Source organism: Mesoplodon densirostris, chromosome X (assembly GCF_025265405.1).
Source record: "Mesoplodon densirostris isolate mMesDen1 chromosome X, mMesDen1 primary haplotype, whole genome shotgun sequence".
NCBI lineage: Eukaryota > Metazoa > Chordata > Mammalia > Artiodactyla > Ziphiidae > Mesoplodon > Mesoplodon densirostris.
Genome location: NC_082681.1, coordinates 14,707,712 through 14,733,121, shown reverse-complemented (window position 1 = coordinate 14,733,121; position 25,410 = coordinate 14,707,712). Strand labels below are relative to the sequence as shown.

At 38.6% G+C, this 25,410-nt stretch overlaps 1 pseudogene; it reads right to left on the bottom strand.

The window, feature by feature from the left end:
• Positions 1–437: 437 nt before the first annotated feature.
• LOC132481486 (uncharacterized) lies at positions 438–13,820 on the bottom strand (annotated as a pseudogene).
• Positions 13,821–25,410: the final 11,590 nt, after the last annotated feature.

The window sequence follows — 25,410 nt, the reverse complement described above, 5'->3', positions numbered from 1 at the left end:
TCCAGCATCATGAAAATTACATATTCCAAATGCTATGTCTTTTAACATGAATATGTCAATATCCAGGTTTTCTAGTGTCTCCCAATATCCAGGGATTCTGATTTAAGATTTCTAAATGTCTAGGTCTTCTACTGTCCATACCTTCCAATGTTTAGGGCTTCCAAGGTACAGGAATTGCAATGTCTCTAGTGTTCAGGGCTTCCAGTATCCATGGCTTCCATATCCATTAATTCCAACACTCAGGGCCTCCAAAGTCTCCAATGTCCAGAATAATGAATGTCCTCAAAATCTAAGGCTTCCAATGTCTCCAACATCCTGTGCTTCCAATGTCTCCAATGTCCAGGGTTTCCAATGGCGCCAGTGTCGAGGTCTTCCAACGACTCCAAGTCTTCCAGCAACTCCAAGTCTTCCAACTAATTCCAAGTCTTCCAACACCATCAAGGTCTTCCAGCTAACCCAGTCTTCCAGAAAATCCACATCTTCCAGACAATCCATGTCTTCCAGCAAATCCAGTCTTCCAGCAATTATAGGTCTTCCACAAAATCCATATCTTCCAGGAAAATCCATGTCTTCCAACAATTTCAAGCCTTCCAGCCAATCCACGTCTTCCAGAAAAATCTATGTCTTCCACCAAATCCAAGTCTTCCAGCTAATTTACGTCTTCCATAAAAATCCAAGTCTTCCAGCCAATCCATGTCTTCCAGAAAGAAATCCAGGTCTTCCTCTCAGTCCACGTCTTCCAGAAAAATCTACGTCTTCCATCAAATCCAGATCTTCCAGAAAAATCCATGTCTTCCACCAAATCCAGTCTTCCAATCAATCCACGTCTTCCAGACAAAATCAATGTCTTCCACTAAATCCAGGTCTTCCAATAAAGCCACGTCTTCCAGAAAATTCATGTCTTCCACTAAATTCAGGTCTTCCAGCAAACTTATGTCTTCCTAGAGATTAATGTCTTCCAGAAAATTCATGTCTTCCAGTAACTTCCAAGTCTTCCAGCAAATCTATGTCTTCCAAATAATCCAGGTCTTCCAGACAATTCGGGTCTTCCTGAAAATCCATGTCTTCCAGAAAAGCCATGGCTTCCAGGAAATCCATGTCTTCCAATGACCTCCAGGTCTTCCAGCCTATCCAAGTCTTCCAGAAAATCCATGTCTTCCATCAAATCCATGGCTTCCAGAAAATCCACGTCTTCCAGGAAATCCATGTCTTCCAGCAAATCCTTGTCTTCCAACAAAACTGTGTCTTCCATCAAATTCATGTCTTCCAGCCTACCCATGTCTTCCAGAAAATCCACGTCTTCCAGAAAATCCATGTCTTCCAACAAAGGTGCGTCTTCCAGAAAATCCACGTCTTCCAACAAAGCGGCATCTTCCAGAAAATCCACGTCTTCCAACAAAGCCATGTCTTCCAGAAAATCCACGTCTTCCAACAAAGGTGTGTCTTCCAGAAAATTCACGTCTTCCAAAAAAGGTGCGTCTTCCAGAAAATCCATGTCTTCCAACAAAGGGGTGTCTTCCAGAAAATCCACGTCTTCCAAAAAACCCACGTCTTCCAGAAAATCCATGTCTTCCTACATCTCCAGGGCTTCCAGCATCTCCAGGGCTTCCAGCATCTGCTCGTCTTCCAGCATCTCTATGTCTTCCAGCATCTCCACGTCTTCCAACATCTCCACGTCTTCCAGCATCTCCATGTCTTCCAAACAACTACTCAGTCTTCCAAAAGCAGGCTCAATATCCGCGTCTTCCAACGTCTCCAGTGTACCGGTCTTCTAACATTCAGGTCTTCCAGTGTCTACGATATCCAGGTATTTTAACATGTTCCAGAGTTCAGGCCTTCCGACCTTTCCCCAGGTCCAGACGTTTTCAAAATTAGTCTTCCCAAGTTCGAGCCTTTCCATGTTCAGATTTTTCCATAGACAAGCCTTCCAACTCAAATATTTCTGCTTCTAGTAGAATTAGCTTCAAAAAATTGAGTAGGGCATTTCTTCTTATAGACCAGATGTTATGGATCAACTGTACTTCAGCTTAATAGTGTTTTTGCTACTAGGAAATGTGCATTCATTCTTTACAACTTTTAAAGATAGTGTTCATAAAACAGCTTCTATAGAATAAACACATAGATGGGATTGCTGTGATAAATTTTGCTAATTTACTAATGCCCATATATTTTATACAGTCAACTCTGTTTAGGTACAAGTCAAATTCTTATTTTAATGAGAAAAATTCCTGTTTAGAGACTTTATTATTTTAGATAAAGCTGACATACAGTGTATTTATCCATTTTTTATAGCATCAATTTTTGTTGTTTGGTCTTATGTGACATAAATAATAATAATAATAATAATAATATTAACATAGCATTTACTATGTCTGGGCACTATTCTAAGGTCCTTACATGCATCAACTCATTTAATCTTCACAAGAACTCATTGAGGTAGATACTCTCATCCCTGTTTTACAGATGAGGAAACTAGCACACAGAGGTGAAGTAACTTGTCCAAAGGACACAACTAATAAAGTACAGCACTGGGATTTGAACACAGCTAGCCTGTTTCCAGAGTCTATGACCCTATCCATTATGCCATAATATCTGCTATTGAAAATCAAGATGAGAATTAGAGGATCCGAAGCTTGATTGCTCCCATTTTATGTGTAAACTATTATAAGATCTTATATATAAATGGTCTCACTTTATCCTGTCACTTATCAGAACCTATTTGTGTTCCTCAAATCTCATTCCTCAACTAGCTACTATCATTTCCTTGCTCATGTATATGGAACTAGGCACAAACGTTTCCTGATATCATTTTCAGTTTGGGCAGAAATAACACAAGGGAGCACTGAATTCAAGTACCCTTTGCTTTAGGATCATATTCATGACTCCATGCTTTAAGCACTGATGCCTGGAATTTAACTCTCCCATCTACTTTAATCCATTCTCCAGTTTGCACCTTACTATCTAGACCATTTACCATTAGTTTGTTTCTGACCTCCAGGATCCACCTGCTTCTTCAAATATCACTGACATCCTGGATTCCTGACCACTGCCTTGTGTTTGATTAATTGTAACTACAACTCCTTAACTCCCAGCTTGGTGACCTAGAGAACTAACTACTTGGTTCTCCAAGTCTCAGCTCCTACCAGGTGCTTCCAGCAACGTTGCTACCTGTGCCTCTGGCTGGCATGGCAAGCATTAATGCTACATAATGAAATTATGGTTAGGCAAGGAACCTCTAAAGATCTAGAATCATCTATACAAATTAATAATAATAATAATCGAAATACCTTCCAAATAAATGTCTAATGATTTAGTTTACAAAGTGCTGTCACTTCATTCGTCCATCTCCATCCATCCATTTATTCATTCATTCAACAAATATTTATTGAGCATCAACTGTGTGCCAGGCATATTTTAATGGAGCTTAAAATCATTTGGGGGAAACAGACAATGTACAAATAATTGAACAATTATTTATCAGTTGTTGTAAAGCAATGAAGAGAAATTAAGTATAGGATGCTGTAAGAGTCCAGAAAGTTAAGAAAAGCATTCCTGAGGAAGTAACATATATGGTTGCTGGAGGATCTATTTTCTTATTTGATTATCAAAATAACCTTGTGACTAAGCTAAGACAGATGTTTTTATATCACTTTTACCTAACTAGAGGTTAAACAGCAAGTACTAAAGACGGGCATGGGATCCACATATTTTGACTTTTTTTTTCCTACTTCTCCATGCTGCCTTAAAATATATAGTAAATACAGTTTTGGCAATATATATCAAGGTATATGAAAATGTTGGTACTCTTTGACTTAGTATTTTCACTTCAATAAATTTACTCAAGGAAATGATCTAAAATATGGATAATTCATGCACAAAGATATTCCTCTCAGAGTTATTTGGTATAGTGAAAAAACAGAAAAACCTAAGGGCCTAACTTTAAGGGCATGATTAAGTAAATGTGCTATTTCCATGTGATAGACTATTCTTCCATTAAAATATTTATGGTATGTTCATATTATATAATGTTAAGTGAGAAATCAGCATATAAGATTATATAGAGTATGGTTGCAATTATTTTAAATATATATAATCAGAGAAAAATGACTAGTAATAAACACATTGGAGATTGTGAACTAATTATCTCTAGGTGGGTAGGATTATGTGTGATTTTTGTTTACTTCTCTATGTTCTTATTTTCTGTGAAAGTTCTTACAGTGTGAAAGTATTTTATATTCAGGAAAAATATTTAAATGATTGTGCATAAAATTCATTATTTATTCATCTTTTTATTATACATGTAATCAAGTTTTACTGTTGAAAACACTTCAAAATGTAAGTAAGCAAAGTGAAAAAATTAAAAAAATAAACTCAATACTCAAACACTGTAAAATTTTTGGTGTATGCTCTTCCACACTCTATGTATGTTTATTTTCTTTTACAAAATGGACTCATACTGCCTTTTATCCTATTTTTTCCACTTAGTAAATTGTAAACATTTCATGTCAGTAAACATGCATCTGTATTATAATTTTAATACATAACTTATTTACTTCATCTCCTACTGGTGGGCATTAAATTCTTTCCAATTTGTTTTGTATTCTAAAAACTGCTGTGATGAGCACATACATTGTGTAAGTTGTGCAGAACACAAACTGTGTTGTCCCACATGGTAGCCCTGTACATGACTGTGTGCATAAATGTTCAGATATTGCTTAGGATAAATTCTGAAAAGGAGAGTTGCTGAGTCAGAGGGTATATGCACCCATATTTCTTAACATGGCAAAAAAATTAAAAGCAATCTGGATGTCCGACAGTTGGGGGTGGTTAACTAAAATTATGTTGCAACAATATGATGACATATTATGCAGCCATTTAATATTCAGAAGAATATTTACTGAAATGGGAATATGTTCACAAGATCTCAGTAGTGACAGAAACAGGTCACATGAAAGTATGTATAATATTCCAATTTTGTAGAAAGAAAACTATATAAATGTCTTCAGAAAAATGACCAGTAGAATATATTAGTAGTATTAGTAGTGAAAGTCCAAAAAGGATTGTGGTATATTTACACAATGGAATATTATACAGCAGAGAAATGAAGGCACTACAGGTAAATAATAGTAATAATATGGGTAGATTTTACTTCTATCATGTTAAATTAAGGTGTCAAGTCCCAGAAGACTACATATAATAGGATATTCTTTTTTTATTATTCAAAAAGAAGTAAAACTGAAGGCTATATTATTTAGGTGTACATATATATTTGGGATTAAAAATATTTTATTAGAAATCAAAAGAATAGCAGGGAAAACTTCAGGATAATGGCCACTAGGGCTGAGGAAAGGGGGTTGGAATAGGAGGGGATCATAGAAGTAGGTGGCAGTTATTGTCAGTATTCTAGTGCTCAGCTTTGATGGGTGGGTGGGTAGGTGGGTATTCATTCTATAACTAAAAACATATCATTGACTATTTAATGATTGTATGAGTATTATGAAAATTAAATAAAAGAACAAGTTCTTGGATCAAAATAAAAGAGGGCATGGATCAGTGAAACAGTGTGCATGTTCTATGACAGTGTGGATGCATGACTCATAATTCAGTTCTGTGCACTTGAATTTCACATTTTCTTAAGCAATTATCTCTGGGTGGTGGAAATACATGTGCTTTTTATTCTCTTGTGTCTCTTTATTCTCTGAATTTTCTACAGGGAAAATACAATATTATCTTAATTGAAAGACAAGCCCCAAATTATGTAGAGTAAGATCTCAAGTATGTTAAAAATGCATAACAGGGACTGAAAAGACAAGTGGTGACACTAATGCCTCTGTGTGGTAAGAATTCATATCGCTTTTCTTCTGTTTCCTTACAGTTTTTTAAAAATCCAAATATTATACAGTGAGCTTATGTTTTTTTTCTGTTAGAAAAGTAATACATGCTTATTATAAAAGTAAAAAGTACAGTGGTTTATAAGGTAGCAAGTGAAAATATCCCTCTCCTACAGCCCAGAGACAGGCATGATTATTTGTTTTGTGTCTTCCAAGTATTTTTTCTGTTTATGTGTTCTTGCGTGTCTTACAAAACGAAATTATCCTATGCATGTTATTCTATCTACAACTTGATCAACCCATACCTCTCATCCCCGGATCAATAGAAAGTCATTGTAACAGCTAGTAGAATTCTATAGTAGGGTGTACTATATAATTTATTCAACTCTTTCCACATGATACATCTTTAGGTTGTTAACAGGTTTTTTTTTCTAACTATTACAGATAATGCTATTTAAAAAATGGTCTTTTGAATCTATCTTTTGCACATTTAGAAGTATTTTCATAGGCCAGTACCTTAGAAGTGTAATTGATAGATCAAAGCGTTTGAGCTAAATTTCCTCCCAGCATGCTGGACACTGTTATTCTTTTTAATTTTTGTCAGCACTTTGGATGAAAAATCGAATCTCATTCCTTTATTTTTCCCTAATCGCCAGTGAAGTTAAGCACCTTTTAATATATTTATTAGCTATTTGTATTTCTTCTGTGGGAGATTGCTTGTTCATATCCTTTGCCTATTTTTTCTGTTGAGTCATTTGTCTTTTTTCCTTCTTGATTTGTAGGAGGTCTCTGGATATTAGAGCTGGTATCCTTTTGTCTGCTATATGTTGCCAATGTCTGTCATTTGTCATTTTTTTTTTTTTTTTTTGCGGTACGCGGGCCTCTCACTGTTGTGGCCTCTCCCGTTGCGGAGCACAGGCTCTGGACGTGCAGGCTCAGTGGCCATGGCTCACGGGCCCAGCCACTCCGTGGCATGTGGGGTCTTCCTGAACCGGGGCACGAACCCATGTCCCCTGCACTGGCAGGCGGACTCTCAACCACTGCGCGAAGCCCCTGTCATTTGTCTTTTTTTTTTTTTTTTTTTTTTTCTTTTTGCGGTATGTGGGCCTCTCACTGTTGTGGCCTCTCCCGTTGCGGAGCACAGGCTCCGGATGCGCAGGCCCAGCGGCCATGGCTCACGGGCCCAGCTGCTCCGCGGCATATGGGATCCTCCCAGACCGGGGCACGAACCCGTATCCCCTGCATCGGCAGGCGGACTCTTAACCACTGCGCCACCAGGGAGGCCCCATTTGTCTTTTTTAAAGTTTATTTATGATGGTATTTGGCATAGATTTTAATTACGTAAAAAGGCAAACATTGTAATCTTTTGTTTACAGTTTTTTGGCTATGTCTTATATTTAGGTAGGCTTCTGTACCCAAAATTATTTTCCTCTACTAGTTTATATATTTTTATAGCTTAGTGTTTTAATCCATATATGTTGTGTATGGTGGAAAGTAGGAACCTATGTTTATTTTTTCAGAAGAGACAGCTAGTCTTCCCAACTTATTTATTGTATTGACTTATATCTGCACTGATTTGGAATTCTCTCTATGGGTATGCTGCTTAAGTTTCTTTTCTATTCAATTTTTGTCTATTACTGAGCTAGTACCTCACTGCTTTAATTATTGTAGCATTGTAATATATTTTTGAAATCTGTCCCCCCTTCATTATTCTTTTTTTTCCCTAGAATTTACTTGGTTGTTTTTGTACATTTTCTTTTTCCAGACGAATTTTAGAATCAACTCATCAACTTCTGTAAAACAAAAAAATCCCTGGAAGTGCCTTGGACCCTTTGAGTAATGTGTCAAAATTGGCATCTTAACAATATAGAGTTTTGCATTTATCTGTATACAGGCATCATATTAAACTCAGTTCTGTGGGGGTTTTTCCAGTTAGTTATCTTGAATTCTTAGATATGCAATCATGTCAGCAGTAAATAATGAAACATTTGTCTTTTCCTTGCTAATGTTTACATCTAATTTTATTCATTTTTAGCACATTGGTAAAGATCTTATGACTTCCAAGACAGTACAGATTTATATGGCTTAATAAAGAGTAGGCATCCTTCTCTTGTTTTTGACCTTAATAGAAGTAACTCATTGTTTCACTCTAAAATATGATGATTGCCATTGTTTCTGATAGATACCCTTTTTCAAGTTATTGAAATGCCCTTCTGCTCCTTATTCCTGATTGACTTATAGTTTTGTCAGGAACGGATATAGAATGTTATCAAAGACCTTTCCTGGTATCTGCCAAGGTGATAATATTGTTATTCTTTTTAATACGTTAATGTATTAATTACACTAATAGATTTCCTAATGTTGATCTATTCTTGCATTCTTGGAATAAAACTGACTTGGTAGTGATATTTTGACTATGTTGATATTTCATTTAGAATATAAATCTCTGTATTAATAAGTCCCTAGAGCAGTGCCTCCTTACCTTTTTCAAATCATGTCAATTAAAGCAAATATGTATTTTCTTTTTGTTTGGTAATATTATATCATATTTCTACATATTAAATCAAACTTGTTAATTGTTATTTAGATTTTCCCTTTTTAACTGCTTGATCTAATTTTTCAGATAAAAGTATGTAAAATCTCCCACTGTTTTATCACATCCTCCTATTTTTAACGTTTTCTGCTTTACATATTTGAACTTGTTTTTCATTGTGTTAAATTTCATGATTTTCTTATTGCATTGTGTTAATTCACAACATAAAGAAACCTTCTTTAACCCATTTAATGCTTTTTGCCTTACATTTCTTTCCCCTCCCCCACTTGGGTTTTGTTAGCATTTGTCTGGTGTATCTTTATCCACTCCAATATTTTCAACATTTTTGTGTTTTGTTTTAGGTGTATCTTTTCAAGACAGCATGTGATGCGATTTTTTTAAACTTCATCTGAGAATGTCTGCCTCTTAATTCGTAATTAAACCCTTTACATAGATTACAACTGTAAAATATTTATTAAAAATTCTGTCAATTAAATTTTTTTGGTTTTTTTCTTCTTCCTAGATTTGTCAAAGTTTCCTCCTTTTTCCTATATAGTGGTTTAGGAGTTTTAAATATAGCTTCTAAGAGTGGTTGCACTGATATATACATATTTTAGTTCATGTATTTTTATATTAAAAATGTATATGTTAACATATGTTTAAGGTGAGCATATAATACTTTTGTAATAAAAAAAAGCATCTGCTTTTAAATGTGTCCATTATTTGTTCATTCCTTACCAGTCTCATTCTCCTTGCTCAGGCTCTCATCATCTAGATTTTATATCCTTCCACAAACCTCTCAGTCTCTCACAACACCTGTCCATCTTGTATACTGCTACCAGATCATCTCCTTAAAATATAATTTTCTCCATATAACTCAATTCCTAACTAAATCTAAACTCCTACACCTGACATCCAAGTCCTCCATGACCTTATCCCTATAACCATAACCGTTCCTGTTCTCTACTTGACCATGGACCATCTATTCCAGGCAGGCTGGTTTCCTCACTCCCTTATAAATCAGCATTTGTTCCTTCCTTTACTTTCATTTATTTTGTTCCCTACTTTTCCCCTATGTTTTCTTGGAGTCCTACCCAGCCACAAAGAGTGTAGATACCTGTCTTAAAAGATGTTATTCTTCTGTCATGATAGTTTTCCATTAGGGAAGACCTACGTCTTCAGGGATGCAACATTCTGGTCACAAAACTATGGGAACAGACATCATTTTTGACCAGGAAACCTTAAAGCATTTGATGTCTATTGAAGAGGGACAATTTTGACTGTGTCCTAAAATGCTTTAACATTGAGATTGATATTAACCCCTCACCCAAACCAAAGGTTTCTTTACATTTCTTCCTTAATAACAGTGCAGGACAACATCACCTCAATGTAAACCTTTCCCGAGTTTCTGTAGTTTCTGGATCCTCTCTAACAGAGGATAGTCAGTCTCTCATTTCCTTGAGAGTTATTTGAGGGCATGTCAGCATTTAGTCCATGATCTTAAGCTCCTCTGGAAGTTTCTGTCAACTGCTCCAGGCCTGATTCCTCAACAGAGCCTTTGCTTCCATTTCAGTCAGTGTGACCTTCCTTCCCCAGAATGGAGCTGGGAATGAGGCTCCAAATCTCTAGGCACTGAGGAAACATTTTCTTATCAGTGCCAAGAAATAATCATTCATCTACAGTGCTCCCACCCACAAAAGACAAGGTCTTTAGCATACTTTGTACTTTTATTTCCCTTACCACCTCCTCCAGATCACTCTGCCCCCAAAGTTCCTAGAAGGGAGTACAGCTGTAAGTAATGCTATCCTCATGATGTGGTGTTCTCTGGATCAACAAAGCTGAATTCTTGATGAACCACTGCCTCTTTTCTAGACTTCAAAATATTTTTGGTTGTTTACGCTGTGCTCTTTCTACTTTATGACTTTAACTTAATAGTTGACTTAATTTCATAACCACATTACCAGTAATTATTGAGACAATATGTTTTCCTGGTTACCATTGTTAGCACCAAGTCATCTCCCTTCTTGCATTCATTTCTCACTTTTAGTGAATAAAACACATTTTCCCTCCCTGGAGTGTGGTATAAAGTCTCAGCTTTTTCATATCACAACCAAGCTTCTCTTGGGTACCTAGATCACCAGGAACATATAGGTGCAAAAGTCCACACAGGTCCTGACATGTCTAAACTCACTACAGCAACCACTGTTTTATGCGTGGGTCTTATGTCATTCCTGAAGAACACAGAAAAATTGGTGCCTCCATTTTGAACCAAGCTCAGCATCAAAAAGTTTCCATCCTCATCAGCAATGTGAAAAATGAGGATGAGCTCAAGTGTTCATGCTGTATCTGCCCTCAAGTCCCCAGCAGGTGAGAAAGCCCACAGATTCAATTTAATATCCAGACTCAGATGGTCCTAACACAGAGTTTGTCTGATTGTGATCATATATGCATTTTGTATTGCCTGCTTACTTTATGTCGTCCCTGTTGAGTATTGTCATGGACATTTGGCCGTTCACAGACTTCATTGGTTCCAGGAGACCAAAATCACTTTTTTTTTTTTTTTCTTTTTTTGCGGTATGCGGGCCTCTCACTGCTGTGGTCTCTCCCGTTGCGGAGCACAGGCTCCGGACGCGCAGGCCCAGCGGCCATGGCTCACGGGCCCAGCCGCTCCGTGGCATATGGGATCCCCCCAGACCGGGGCACGAACCCGTATCCCCTGCATCGGCAGGCGGACTCTCAACCACTGCACCACCAGGGAGGCCCCAAAATCACTTTTTTAATGTTCAAATTTTCATAGACCAGTGGTGATGACTTTAAGCTGACTCTTATGCCACAACTCAGACACCTTCAAAAGTATCCTTGCTTCCTCCAGGAACAGGATGTTTCAGGCTGATTTTAAAGTATGCTACTATCTAAGGACACCAGTTCCTTTTTATTGAAAAACAGAGAGACCAAACTCAGGATGCTAAGAGTGGAAATAGTTTCACATGACTGCTTGGGGTAGAACACAATAGCATGGTGGCTACTATTCACTTTCATGATGAATCAAAAATATTATTTTGGGTCTCCCTGGTGGCACAGTGGTTGAGAGTCCGCCTGCCAATGCAGGGGACACGGGTTCGTGCTCTGGTCTGAGAAGATCCCACATGCCACGGAGTGGCTGGGCCTGTGAGCCATGGCCGCTGAGCCTGTGCTCCACAACGGGAGAGGCCACAGCAGTGAGAGGCCTGCGTACCACAGAAAAGAAAAACAAAACCTTTTTTTCCAAAATACACCCAAGTTCATGTTATTGCTTTTAAGCCACTGTTTCTTTTTATCTGATTTAATGAGGGCTTATTAATCCAATTTTTCAGTCGTGTTTTTAGCTACGATTTTTTTTCCTTTTCTACTGGTTTTATTATACCATGATAGGTGTTATAAAACCACGAGTTCAAATGACAGCACTGGAAGCCTTATATTTCTTTGAAAAGGCCACAATTCACATGTATACAATGGAATATTACTCAGCCATAAAAAGAAACGAAATTGAATTATTTGTAGTGAGGTGGATGGACCTAGAGACTGTCATACAGAGTGAAGTAAGTCAGAAAGAGAAAAACAAATACCATATGCTAACACATATATATGGGATCTAAAAAAAAAAGGTTCTGAAGAACCTAGGGGCAGGACAGGAATAAAGACGCAGATGTAGAGAATGGACTTGAGGACATGCGGAGGGGGAAGGGTAAGCTGGGACGAAGTGAGAGAGTGGCATGGGCATATATACACTACCAAATGTCAAATAGATAGGTAGTGGGAAGCAGCTGCATAGCACAGGGAGATAAGCTCGGTGCTTTGTGACCATCTACAGGGGTGGGATAGGGAGGGTGGGAGGGAGATGCAAGAGGGAGGAGGTATGTGGATGTATGTATACGTATAGCTGATTCACTTTGTTATACAGCAGAAACTAACACACCACTGTAAAGCAATTATACTCCAATAAAGATGTTAAAAAAAAGAAAAGGCCACAATTTGTGTAGCTCCAGACAATTTTCATCAATAGTCTTCAAACCCCAGTGATATGAAAAGAAAAATCTCCACTCCCACCAAAGGAATCCAGAAGTGTGGGACATGACTAGCTCAAACAGATTATCAAGCAGTTGTCTAAAAGTTATCATTAATGCTTTATTTTTAAGGGAACTAGTGTTTTGCTGTTGTTGCAGGCAGCTTTAATGTTGAGCTCCAGTTTCTTACAGGCTTTTAGATAAATACAGATATTTATTATCTCAGTACTGTACCAGTGCATCTTTGCAAATAGTAAGTAAGAATATCAGAAAATGTAGCCAATATAAAAAATCATCAGACTTAAGTTTTATCCAGAAATTTCAAGTGGGCTTATTTCTGTATGCCTGTATAATTCACAATTCTGTTTGTTTACTATAAGCACCAAAACATAAAATGCCAGAAAATTAAGATAGCAAACTTCAATTGCAATTTTATGTCCAAGTCACATTTACTTACCCTCCTTTTTCTCACCCTCTCCTGATTCCCACTAATCCAAGTAGTGACATTCTTTACATGGTTTCTTATTAAAACAAGGACAAAACAGCTATTTAAAGTTTTAGTGCAAAGATCAACATGGATTAAGATGTCTCATTTCAGTAAGCCCAATTTTGAGTTCAGCGGTAACTTGATCACTACAGAAAAGATATACAAAGTCACTCTTTTCTGGGTTACTTTGCTGATAGGGCCTGTATTGCTTACTTATTGTGGTATAACAAACCACTTCAAAATACAGTGGCTTAAGTTGATAATCTTTTATTATCATGAGCCTATGAGTTAGCTGGACATGCCTTCTTATCTTTGCTAGACTCACTTATGTGTCTGCAGTCAGCTATGGGTAAGTTAGGAAGCAGCTCTGCTGATCTTGGCTGGGTTCTCTCTCATATTTGGGAATTTGTTAGAATAATCAGTTGCCCATTTACATGTCCTTTCCTTCTCCATCAGACTAGCCCAAGTATGTTCTCACAGCATGGCAAACTTCCAAGAAGGAGAATAGAAGTGTGCAAGTGCTCTTGAGGCCTATAGATGGAACTGGCACATTATCTCTTCTGCCACATTCAGCTGGCCAAAGGAAGTTGCAATAGATCCCAGATTCAAGGTGTGGGGAAATAAACTCCACCTTTTAATGGGAAGAACTGCAAAGTCACATTGCAGCAGGTATGGATATAGGGAGTGTATTAATGATGGCCATCAGCTGTGGCAGGGCTCTTCACTGTGCTCTTACATATTTGGGGGTCACTAGCCTTATGCTGCCCTAGGATGACCTCAGCTGGGACAACTGGGGTTTGTTCCACATTTTCTTGTTCTTCAGCAGTCTTGTTCTCAAGACGTGGCAGGGATCCAAGAGAGGATTTAGAAGGACTAAGCCTTTTGATGCCTAGAGATGGAACTGGCACATCATCCCTCTGCCGCATTCTATTGGCCAAAGCAAGTTACAGGGTGTTATCGACTGAATGTTTGTGTCCCCCTCCAAACTCATATGTTGAAACCTAATCCCCAAGGTGCAGGTATTTGGAGACGGGGCCTTTGGGAGGTGATTAGGTTATGAGGGTAAAGCCCTCATGAATGGATGTTTCCATTTCAGAGAATATATTCAAATAGAATCCCTGAGTTATTGAAAATTGTCTCTGCCTTTATGTCTCTGCCCTGATGAGTTACTGAAAATTGTGTGTGTCCTGTTGCAAGATGGCAAACTAGGAGGTCCCGACACTCATCCCTCCCACAAAAACAACAAAAACAGTGAACTACATGCCAATGAGAATACCTCTAGGAGAGCTCCAGAGTACAAAAAGAAGTACAATAAAGAAGCTGAAAGAGAGGAACAAAACAACTGCAAGATAAACATAAAACAATTAACAAAATGGCAACAGTAAGTTCTCACTTATCAATAATTACCTTCAATGTAAACAGATTAAAATTACCAAACAAAATGTATAGAATGGATGAATGGATAAGTAAACATGATCTAGTCATATGCTACCTACAAGAGACTCACTTTAGAATTAAATACATAAGCTGAGAGTGAAGGGGTGGAAAAAGATATTTCATACAAATGGTAACCATAAGAAAGCAGGGGTGGCTAAATTTATATCATGCAAAATAGACTTTAAGTCTAAAACTATCTCTAGAAACAGAGAAAGTCATTATATAATGATTAAAAAGGTGATTCAACAGGAAGATATAACAGTTATAAATGTATATGCATCCAACATCAGAACACTTAAATATATAAAGCAAATACTGACAGATTTGAAGACAGAAATTGAGAGCAATAAATAAAAGAGTTCAATACCCCCATTTACAATAATGGATAGAAAATACAGACAGAAAATCAATAAAGAAACAGCTGACTTGAACTCTAGACCAAATGAGCCTAACTGACATATACAGAACTTTCCATTTAGAGCAGAAGAATACATATTAGTATCTCACACTATATACAAAGATCAACTCTAAAAGGATTAAAGATTTAAATGTAAGACCTGAAACCATAAAACTCCTAGAAGAAAACTTAGGTTAGAAGTTCCTTGGCATTGGTCTGGGGAAGGATATGTTGTATATGACAGGAAAAGCATTGGCAACAAAAGCAAAAATCGATGAATGGGATTATATTAAACTAAAAAGCTTCTGCACAGCAAACAAAACAATCAATGGAGTGAAAAGGCAACCTATGGAATGGGAGAAAATATTTGTAAATCATGTATTTGATAAGGGGTTAATATCTAAAATGTATAAGAAACACATACAACTCAACAGTAAAAACAAAACAGCAAATAACTCAATGAAAAATGAGCAAAGACATGAATAGATATTTCTCAAAAGAAGACATACAAATGGCCCACAAGTACATGAAAAGTTTCTCAGCACCACTAGTCATCAGGGAAATCAAGTCCATAATGGAATAACACTTCACTCTTGTTAGAGTGGCTATTACTGAAAGACAAAAGACAACAAGTGTTGAGGATGTGGAGAAAAAGGAACCCCTGTACACTGTTGGTTGAAATGCAAAATGATGTAGCCACTACAGCATGGAGTTTTCTCAAAAAGTTAAAAATAGCACTACCATATGACCTAGCAATCCCACTTCTGGGTATATATCCAAAGGAAATGGAATCAGGATCTCAAAAGGATATCTACACTCCCACATTCATTTCAGCATCATTCACAATAACCAAGATATCGAAACAACCTAAGTGTCCATTGATGAACAAATGGATAAAGAAAATGTAGTGTGGGGGAGACAGAGGAAGATGGCGGAAGAGTAAGATGCGGAGATCACCTTCCTCCCCACAGATACATCAGAAATTCATCTACACGTGGAACAACTCCTACAGAACACCTACTGAATGCTGACAGAAGACCTCAGACCCCCCCAAAAGGCAAGAAACTCCCCACATACCTGGGTAGGGCAAAAGAAAAAAGAATAAACAGAGACAAAAGGATAGGGATGGGACCTGCACCAGTGGGAGGGAGCAGTGAAGGAGGAAAGGTTTCCACACACTAGAAGCCCCTTCGCGGGTGGAGACTGCAGGTGGCAGAGGGAGAAGCTTTGGAGTAGCGGAGGAGAGCACAGCAACGGGGGTGTGGAGGGCAAAGCGGAGAGATTCTGGCACAGAGGATCGGTGCTCTAAGGCACACACCAGCCCGAGAGGCTTGTCTGCTCGGCCGCCGGGGTGGGCGGGGCTGGGAGCTGAGGCTCGGGTATCGGGTTTCAGTCAGAGCGCAAGGAGAGGACTGGGGCTGGCGGCAGGAAGAGAGCCTGAAGGGGTTAGTGCACCACGGCTAGCCGGGAGGGAGTCCGGGGAAAGGGTCTGGAGCTGCCAAAGAGGCAACAGACTTTTTCTTCCCTTTTGTTTCCTGGTGCGTGAGGAGAGGGCATTAAGAGGGCTGCTTGGGGAAGCGCCGGAGATGGGCGCGAGCCGCGGCTAAAGGCGCGGACCCCGGAGACGGGCGTGGGACGCTGGGGCTGCTGCTGCCGCCGCCGCGGGGCCTGTGTGCGAGCGCGGGTCACTGTCCGCCCCGCCTTCCGGGGGGCCTGTGCACCCCGCTACTGCCGGGGTCCCGGGACCCAGGGACGGCTTCCCTGGGAAAGCGCACGGAGTGCCTTGGGCTGGTGCAACGTCACGCCAGCCTCTGCTGCCGCAGGCCCGCCCCGCACTGTGTGCCCCTCCCTCCCCTCGGCCGGAGTGAGCCAGAGCCCCCGAATCAGCGGCTCCTTTAAACCCGTCCTGTCTGAGCGAAGAACGGACGCCCTCCGGCGACCTACGCGCAGAGGCGGGGCCAGGGCCAAGGCGGAGACCTGGGAGCTGTGAGAGCAGAGAAGAGACAGGGAAATCTCTCTGTGCAGCCTCGGAGGCAGCGGATTAAAGCTCCAAGTTCCGCTTGATGTGCCCTGCGTCTGTGGAGTGCATGAATGGACAGTGAATCATCCCAAATTGAGGAGGTGGACTTTGAGGACAAGATTTAAGATTTTTTCCCCTTTTCCTCTTTTTACACCGAATTATCCCAAATTGAGGAGGTGGACTTTGAGAGCAAGATTTTCGATTTTTCCCCGTTCTCTTTTTGTGAATGTGTATGTGTATGCTTCTGTGTGAGATTTTCTCTGTATAGCTTTGCTTCCACCATAGGTCCCAGGGTTCTATCCGTCCGTTTTTTTTTTCAATAATTACTTTTTTATTTTTAATAACGCTACTATATTTTATACTTTATTCTATTTTACTTTATCTTCTCTCTTTCTTTTTTTCCTACCTTCCCTTCCTCCCTCCCTCCCTCCACCCCTTTCTTTCTTTCTTTCTTTCTTTCCTTCCTCCCTCCCTCCCTACTGTCTGTCTTTCTTTCTTTTTTTCTTTCTTTCTTTCCTTCCTCCCTTCCTCCCTCCCTTCTTCCTTTCACTCTTTCTTTTTCTTTCATTCCTCCCTCCCTCCCTCCTTTCTTTCTTTCTTTCCGTCCTTCCTCCCTCCCTCCCTCCCTCCTTTCTTTCTTTCTTTCTTTCTTTCTTTCTTTCTTTCTTTCTTTCCGTCCTTCCTCCCTCCCTCCTTTCCTTCTTTCTTTCTTCCTTCCTTCCTTTCCATCTTCCTTTCTTTCTCTCTCTCTTTCTTTCTTCTACTAATTCTTTCTTTCTACATTTTCTCCCTTTTATTCTGAGCCGGGTAGATGAAAGGCTCTTGGTGCTGCAGCCAGGAGTCACTGCTGTGCCTCTGAAGTGGGAGAGCCAACTTCAGGACACGGGTCCACAAGAGACCTCCCAGCTCCACATAATATCAAGCGGTGAAAATCTCCCAGAGATCTCCATCTCAACACCAGCACCCAGCTTCAGTCAACGACCAGCAAGCTACAGTGCAGGTCACCCTATGCCAAGCAACTAGCAAGACAGGAACACAACATCACCCATTAGCAGAGAGGCTCCCTAAAGACATAATAAGGCCACAGGCAGCCCAAAACACACCAACAGACATGGACCTGTCTACCAGAAAGACAAGATCGAGCCTCAACCACCAGAACACAGGCACTAGTCTCCCCAACCAGGAAGCCTACACAACCTACTGAAACAACTTTAGCCACTGGGGACAGACACCAAAAACAATGGGAACTATGAATCTGCAGCCTGCAAAAAGGAGACCCCAAACACAGTAAGATAAGCAAAATGAGAACACAGAAAAACACATAGCAGGAGAAGGAGCAAGATAAAAACCCACCAGACCTAACAAATGAAGAGGTACTAGGCAGTCTATCTGAAAAAGAATTCAGAATAATGATAGTAAAGATGATCCAAGATTCTATTTCCAAGATCCAAAATCTTGGAAATAGAATAGACAAAATGCAAGAAAGTTAATAAGGACCTAGAAGAACTAAAGATGAATCAAGCATCAATTAAAAACACAATAAATGAAATGAAAAATACTCTAGATGGGATCAATAGCAGAATAACTGAGGCAGAAGAACGGATAAGTGAGGTGGAAGATAAAATAGTGGAAATAACTGCTGCAGAGCAAAATAAAGAAAAAAGATTGAAAAGAACAGAGGACAGTCTCAGAGACCTCTGGGACAACATTAAACGCACCAACATTCGAATTATAGGGGTTCCAGAAGAAGAAGAGAAAAAGAAAGGGACTGAGAAAATATTTGAAGAGATTATAGTTGAAAACTTCCCTAATATGGGAAAGGAAATAGTTAATCAAGTCGAGGAGGCACAGAGAGTCCCATACAGAATAAATCCAAGGAGAAATACGCCAAGACACATATTAATCAAACTGTCAAAAATTAAACACAAAGAAATCATATTAAAAGCAGCAAGGGAAAAACAACAAATAACACACAAGGGAATCCCCATCAGGATAACAGCAGATCTCTCAGCAGAAACTCTACAAGCCAGAAGGGAGTGGCAGGACATAATTAAAGTGATGAAGGAGAAAAACCTGCAACCAAGATTACTCTACCCAGCAAGGATCTCATTCAGATTTGATGGAGAAATTAAAACCTTTACAGACAAGCAAAAGCTGAGAGAGTTCAGCACCACCAAACCAACTTTACAACAAATGCTAAAGGAACGTCTCTAGGCAAGAAACACAGCAGAAGGAAAATACCTACAATAACAAACCCAAAACAATTAAGGAAATGGTAATAGGAACATACATATAAATTATTACCTTAAATGTAAATGGACTAAATGATCCCACCAAAAGACACAGATTGGCTGAATGGATACAAAAACAAGACCCATATATATGCTGTCTACACGAGACCCACTTCAGACCTAGAGACACATACAGACTGAAAGTAAGGGGATGAAAAAGATATTCCATGCAAATGGAAATCAAAAGAAAGCTGGAGTAGCAATTCTTATATCAGACAAAATAGACTTTAAAATAAAGACTATTAGAAGAGACAAAGAAGGACACTACATAATGATCAAGGGATTGATCCAAGAAAAAGATATAACAATTGTAAATATTTATGTACCCAACTTAGGAGCACCACAATACATAAGGCAAATACTAACAACCATAAAAGGGGAAATCGACAGTAACACACTCATAGTAGTGGACTTTAACACCCCACTTTCACCAATGGAGAGATCATCCAAAATGAAAATATATAAGGAAACACAAGCTTTAAATGATACATTAAACAAGATGGACTTAATTGATATTTATAGGACATTCCATGCAAAAAAAACAGAATACACTTTCTTCTCAAGTGCTCATGGAACATTCTCCAGGATAGATCATATCTTGGGTCACAAATCAAGCCTTGGTAAATTTAAGAAAATTGAAATTGTATCAAGTATCTTTTCTGACCACAATGCTATGAGACTAGACATCAATTACAGGAAAAGAGCTGTAAAAAATACAAACACATGGAGGCTAAACAATACACTACTCAATAACGAAATGATCACTGAAGAAATCAAAGAGGAAGTTAAAAAATACCTAGAGACAAATGACAATGTAGACACGATGACCCAAAACCTATGGGATGCAGCAAAAGCAGTTCTAAGAGGGAAGTTTATAGCAATACAATCCCACCTTAAGAAACAGGAAACATCTCGAGTAAACAACCTGACCCTGCACCTAAAGCAATTAGAGAAAGAAGAACAAAACCCCCCAAAGTTAGCAGAAGGAAAGAAATCATAAAGATCAGATCAGAAATAAATGAAAAAGAAATGAAGGAAATGATAGCAAAGATCAATAAAACTAAAAGCTGGTTCTTTGAGAAGATAAACAAAATTGATAAACCATTAGCCAGACGAATCAAGAAAAAAAGGGAGAAGACTCAAATCAATAGAATTAGAAATGAAAAAGGAGACGTAACAACTGACATTGCAGAAATACAAAAGATCATGAGAGATTACTACAAGCAGCTCTATGCCAATAAAATGGACATCCTGGAAGAAATGGACAAATTCTTAGAAATACACAACCTGCTGAGACTGAATCAGGAAGAAATAGAAAATATGACTAGACCAATCACAAGCACTGAAATTGAAACTGTGATTAAAAATCTTCCAACAAACCAAAGCCCAGGACCAGATGGCTTCACAGGCGAATTCTATCAAGCATTTAGAGAAGAGCTAACACCTATCCTTCTCAAAGTCTTCCAAAATACAGCAGACGGAGGAACACTCCCAAACACATTCTATGAGGCCACCATCACCTTGATACCAAAACCAGGCAAGGATGTCACAAAGAAAGAAAACTACAGGCCAATATCCCTGATGAATATAGATGCAAAAATCCTCAACAAAATACTAGCAAACAGAATCCAACAGCACATTAAAAGGATCATACACCATGATCAAGTGGGGTTTATTCCAGGAATGCAAGGATTCTTCAATATACGCAAATCAATCAATGTGATACACCATATTAACAAATTGAAGAAGAAAAACCATATGATCATCTCAATAGATGCAGAGAAAGCTTTTGACAAAATTCAACACCCATTTATGATAAAAACCCTGCAGAAAGTAGGCATAGAGGGAACTTTCCTCAACATCATAAAGGCCATATATGACAAACCCACAGCCAACATTGTCCTCAATGGTGAAAAACTGAAACCATTTCCACTAAGATCAGAAACAAGACAAGGCTGCCCACTCTCACCACTCTTATTCAACTTAGTTTTGGAAATTTTAGCGACAGCAATCAGAGAAGAAAAGGAAATAAAAGCAATCCAAATTGGAAAAGAAGAAGTAAAGCTGTCATTGTTTGCAGATGACATGAAACTATACATAGAGAATCCTAAAGATGCTACCAGAAAACTACTAGAGCTAATCAATGAATTTGGTAAAGTAGCAGGATACAAAATTAATGCACAGAAATCTCTGGCATTCCTATACACTAATGATGAAAAATCTGAAAGTGAAATCAAGAAAACACTCCCATTTATCATTGCAACAAAAGGAATAAAATACCTAGGAATAAACCTACCTAAGGAGACAAAAGACCTGTATGCAGGAAATTATAAGACACTGATGAAAGAAATTAAAGATGATACAAATAGATGGAGAGATACACCATGATACTGGATTGGAAGAATCAATATTGTGAAAATGACTCTACTACCCAAAGCAATCTACAGATTCAATGCAATCCCTATCAAACTACCACTGGCATTTTTCACAGAACTAGAACAAAAAATTTCACAATTTGTATGGAAAAACAAAAGACCCCAAATCGCCAAAGCAATCTTGAGAACGAAAAACGGAGCTGGAGGAATCAGGCTCCCTGACTTCAGACTATACTACAAAGCTACAGTAATCAAGACAGTATGGTACTGGCACAAAAACAGAAAGATAGATCAATAGAACAGGATAGAAAGCCCAGAGATAAACCGACGCACATATGGTCAACTTATCTTTGATAAAGGAGGCAGGAATGTACAGTGGAGAAAGGCAGCCTCTTCAATAAGTGGTGCTGGGAAAACTGGACAGGGACAGGTAAAAGTATGAGATTAGATCATTCCCTAACACCATACACAAAAATAAGCTCAAAATGGATTAAAGACCTAAATGTAAGGCCAGAAACTATCAACCTCTTAGAGGAAAACATAGGCAGAACACTCTATGACATAAATCACAGCAAGATCCTTTTTGACCCACCTCCTAGAGAAATGGAAATAAAAACAAAAATAAACAAATGGGACCTAATGAAACTTCAAAGCTTTTGCACAGCAAAGGAAACCATAAACAAGACCAAAAGACAACCCTTAGAATGGGAGAAAATATTTGCAAATGAAGCAACTGACAAAGGATTAATCTCCAAAATTTACAAGCAGCTCATGCAGCTCAATACCAAAAAAAACAAACAACCCAATCCAAAAATGGGCAGAAGACTTAAATAGGCATTTCTCCAAAGAAGATATACAGACTGCCAACAAACACATGAAAGAATGCTCAACATCATTAATCATTAGAGAAATGCAAATCAAAACTACAATGAGATATCATCTCACACCAGTCAGAATGGCCATCATCAAGAAATCTAGAAACAATAAATGCTGGAGAGGGTGTGCAGAAAGGGGAACACTCTTGCACTGCTGGTGGGAATGTAAGTTGATACAGCCACTATGGAGAACAGTATGGAGGTTCCTTAAAAAACTAAAAATAGAACTACCATATGACCCAGCAATCCCACTACTAGGCATATACCCTGAGAAAACCATAATTCAAAAAGAGACATGTACCAAAATGTTCATTGCAGCTCTATTCACAATAGGCTGGAGATGGAATCAACCTAAGTGTCCATCATCAGATGAATGGATAAAGAAGATGTGGCACATATATACAATGGAATATTACTCAGCCATAAAAAGAAATGAAACTGAGCTATTTGTAACGAGGTGGATAGACCTAGAGTCTGTCATACAGAGTGAAGTAAGTCAGAAAGAGAAAGACAAATACCGTATGCTAACACATATATATGGAATCTAAGAAAAAAATTGTCATGAAGAACCTAGGGGTAAAACAGGAATAAAGACACAGACCTACTTGAGAATGGACTTGAGGATATGGGGAGGGGGAAGGGTAAGCTATGACAAAGCGAAAGAGAGGCATAGACATATATACAGTACCAAACGTAAGGTAGGTAGATAGTGGGAAGCAGCCGCAGAGCACAGGGAGATCAGCTCGGTGCTTTGTGACCGCCTGGAGGGGTGGGATAGGGAGGGTGGGAGGGAGGGAGACGCAAGAGGGAAGGGATGGGGGAACAGATGTATATGTATGACTGATTCACTTTGTTATAAAGCAGAAACTAATAAAAAAGAAAAAAAAGAAAATGTAGTGTGGTGTGTGTGTGTGTAGTAATGGGCATACCTTGTTTTATTCTGCTTCACTTTATTGCGCTTCACAGATGTTGTGTTTTTTTACAAATTGAAGGTTTGTGACAACCTTGCATCAAGCAAATCTATCAGTGCCATTTTTCCAACAGCATTTGTTCACTTCATGTCTCTGTGTCACATTTTGGTAACTCTTGCAATATTTCAAACTGTTTCATTATTATTATATTTGTTATGGTGATCTGTGATCAGTGACTTTTGATGTTACTATTGTCATTGTTTTGGGGTGTCACAAACTGTGCCCAAATGAGATAGTGAATTTAATCAATAAATGTGTGTGTTTTGACTCTTCCACTGAAGAGCTGTTTCCACCATCTCTTTCCCTCTTCTCAGGCCTCCCTATTCTCTGTGATACAATATTGAAATTATGCCAATTAATATTCCTACAATGACCTCTAAGTGTTCAAGTGAAAGGAAGAGTCATAAGTCTCTCACTTTAAATCAAAATCTAGAAATAATTAAGCTTAGTGAGGAAGGCACTTTGAAAGCTGAGATAGGCCACAAGCTAGGCCTCTTGCACCAAACAGGTAGCCAAGTTGTGAATGCAAAAGAAAAGTTTTTGAAGGAAATTTAAAGTGCTACTCCAGTGAACACACAAATGATAAGAAAGCAAAACAGCCTCATTGCTGATATGGAGAAACTTTTAGGGATCTGGATAGATCAAACAAGCCATAACCTATCTAATCCAGAGTAATGCCCTAACTCTTCAATTCTATGAAGGCTGAGAGAGGTGAGGAAGCTGCAGAGGAAAAGTTTGAAGCTAGCAGAGTTTGGTTCATGAGGCTTAAGGAAAAAAAGCCGTCTCCATAACTTAAAAGTGCAAAGTGAAGCAGCATTTTCTGATGTAGAAGCTGCAGCAAGTTATCCAGAAAATCTAGCTAAGGTAGTTAATGAAGGTGGCTACACGAAACAACAGATTTTCAATAGATGAAACAGCCTTCTATTAGAAGAAGATACCATCTAGGACTTTCATAACTAGAGAGGAGAAGTCAATGCCTGGCTTCAAAGCTTCAAAGGACAAGGCTGACTCTCTTGTTTGAGGCTAATGTAGCTTGTGATTTTCAGTTGAAGCGAGTGCTCAATTACCATTCTAAAAATGCTAGGGCCCTTAAGAATTATGCTAAATCTACTCTGCTTGTACTCTATAAATGGAACAACAAAGCCTGGATGACAGCACATCTGTTTACAACATGATTTACTGAATATTTTAAGCTCACTGTTGAGACCTATTGATGAGAATAAAAGATTCCTTTCAAAATATTACTTCTCACTGGCAAAGCACCTGGTCACCCAAGAGTTTTAATGGAGATGTACAATGAGATTCATGTTGTTCTCATGTCAGCTAACAGCATCGATTCTGCAGCCTATGGATCAAGGATAAGTTTTGACCTTCAAGTCTTACGATTTAAGAAATACATTTTTGGGGGTGGTGGTGTGATGAATTGGGCGATTGGGATTGACATTTATACACTGATGTGTATTAAATTGATGACTAATAAGAATCTGCTGTATAAAAAATAAATAAAATTAAATTAAAAACAACAAAAGAAATACATTTTGTAAGGCTATAGCTGCCCATACATAGTGATTCCTCTGATGGATCTGGGCAAAGTAAATTGAAAACCTTTTGGAAAGGATACACAATTCTAGATGCCATTAAGAACATTCGTGATTCATGTGAACGGGTCAAAATATCAACAATCACAGGAATTTGGAAGAAGTTGATTCCAACCCTCATGGATGACTCTGTGGGGTTCAAGACTTCAGCAGAGGCAGTAACTGCATTTGTGGTGGAAATAGCAAGAGAACTATTAGAATTAGAAGTGGAGGCTGAAGATGTGACGGGATTGCTGCAATCTCATGATAAAACTTTAAGGGATGAGGAGTTGCTTCTTAAGGGTGAGCAAAGAAAGTGGTTTCTTGAGATGGAACTACTAGTGAAGAAGCTGTGAAGATTACTGAAATGGCAACACAGGATTTAGAATATGACATCAACTTAGTTGATAAAGCAGTGGCAGGACTTAAGAGGATTGACTCCAATTTTGAAAGAAGTTCTACTTTGTGTAAAATGCTATCAAATAGCATTGCATGCTACAGAGAAACTGTTTGTGAGAGGAAGTGTCAATCAATACAGCAAACTTCATTGTTGTCTTATTTTAAGAAAGTGCC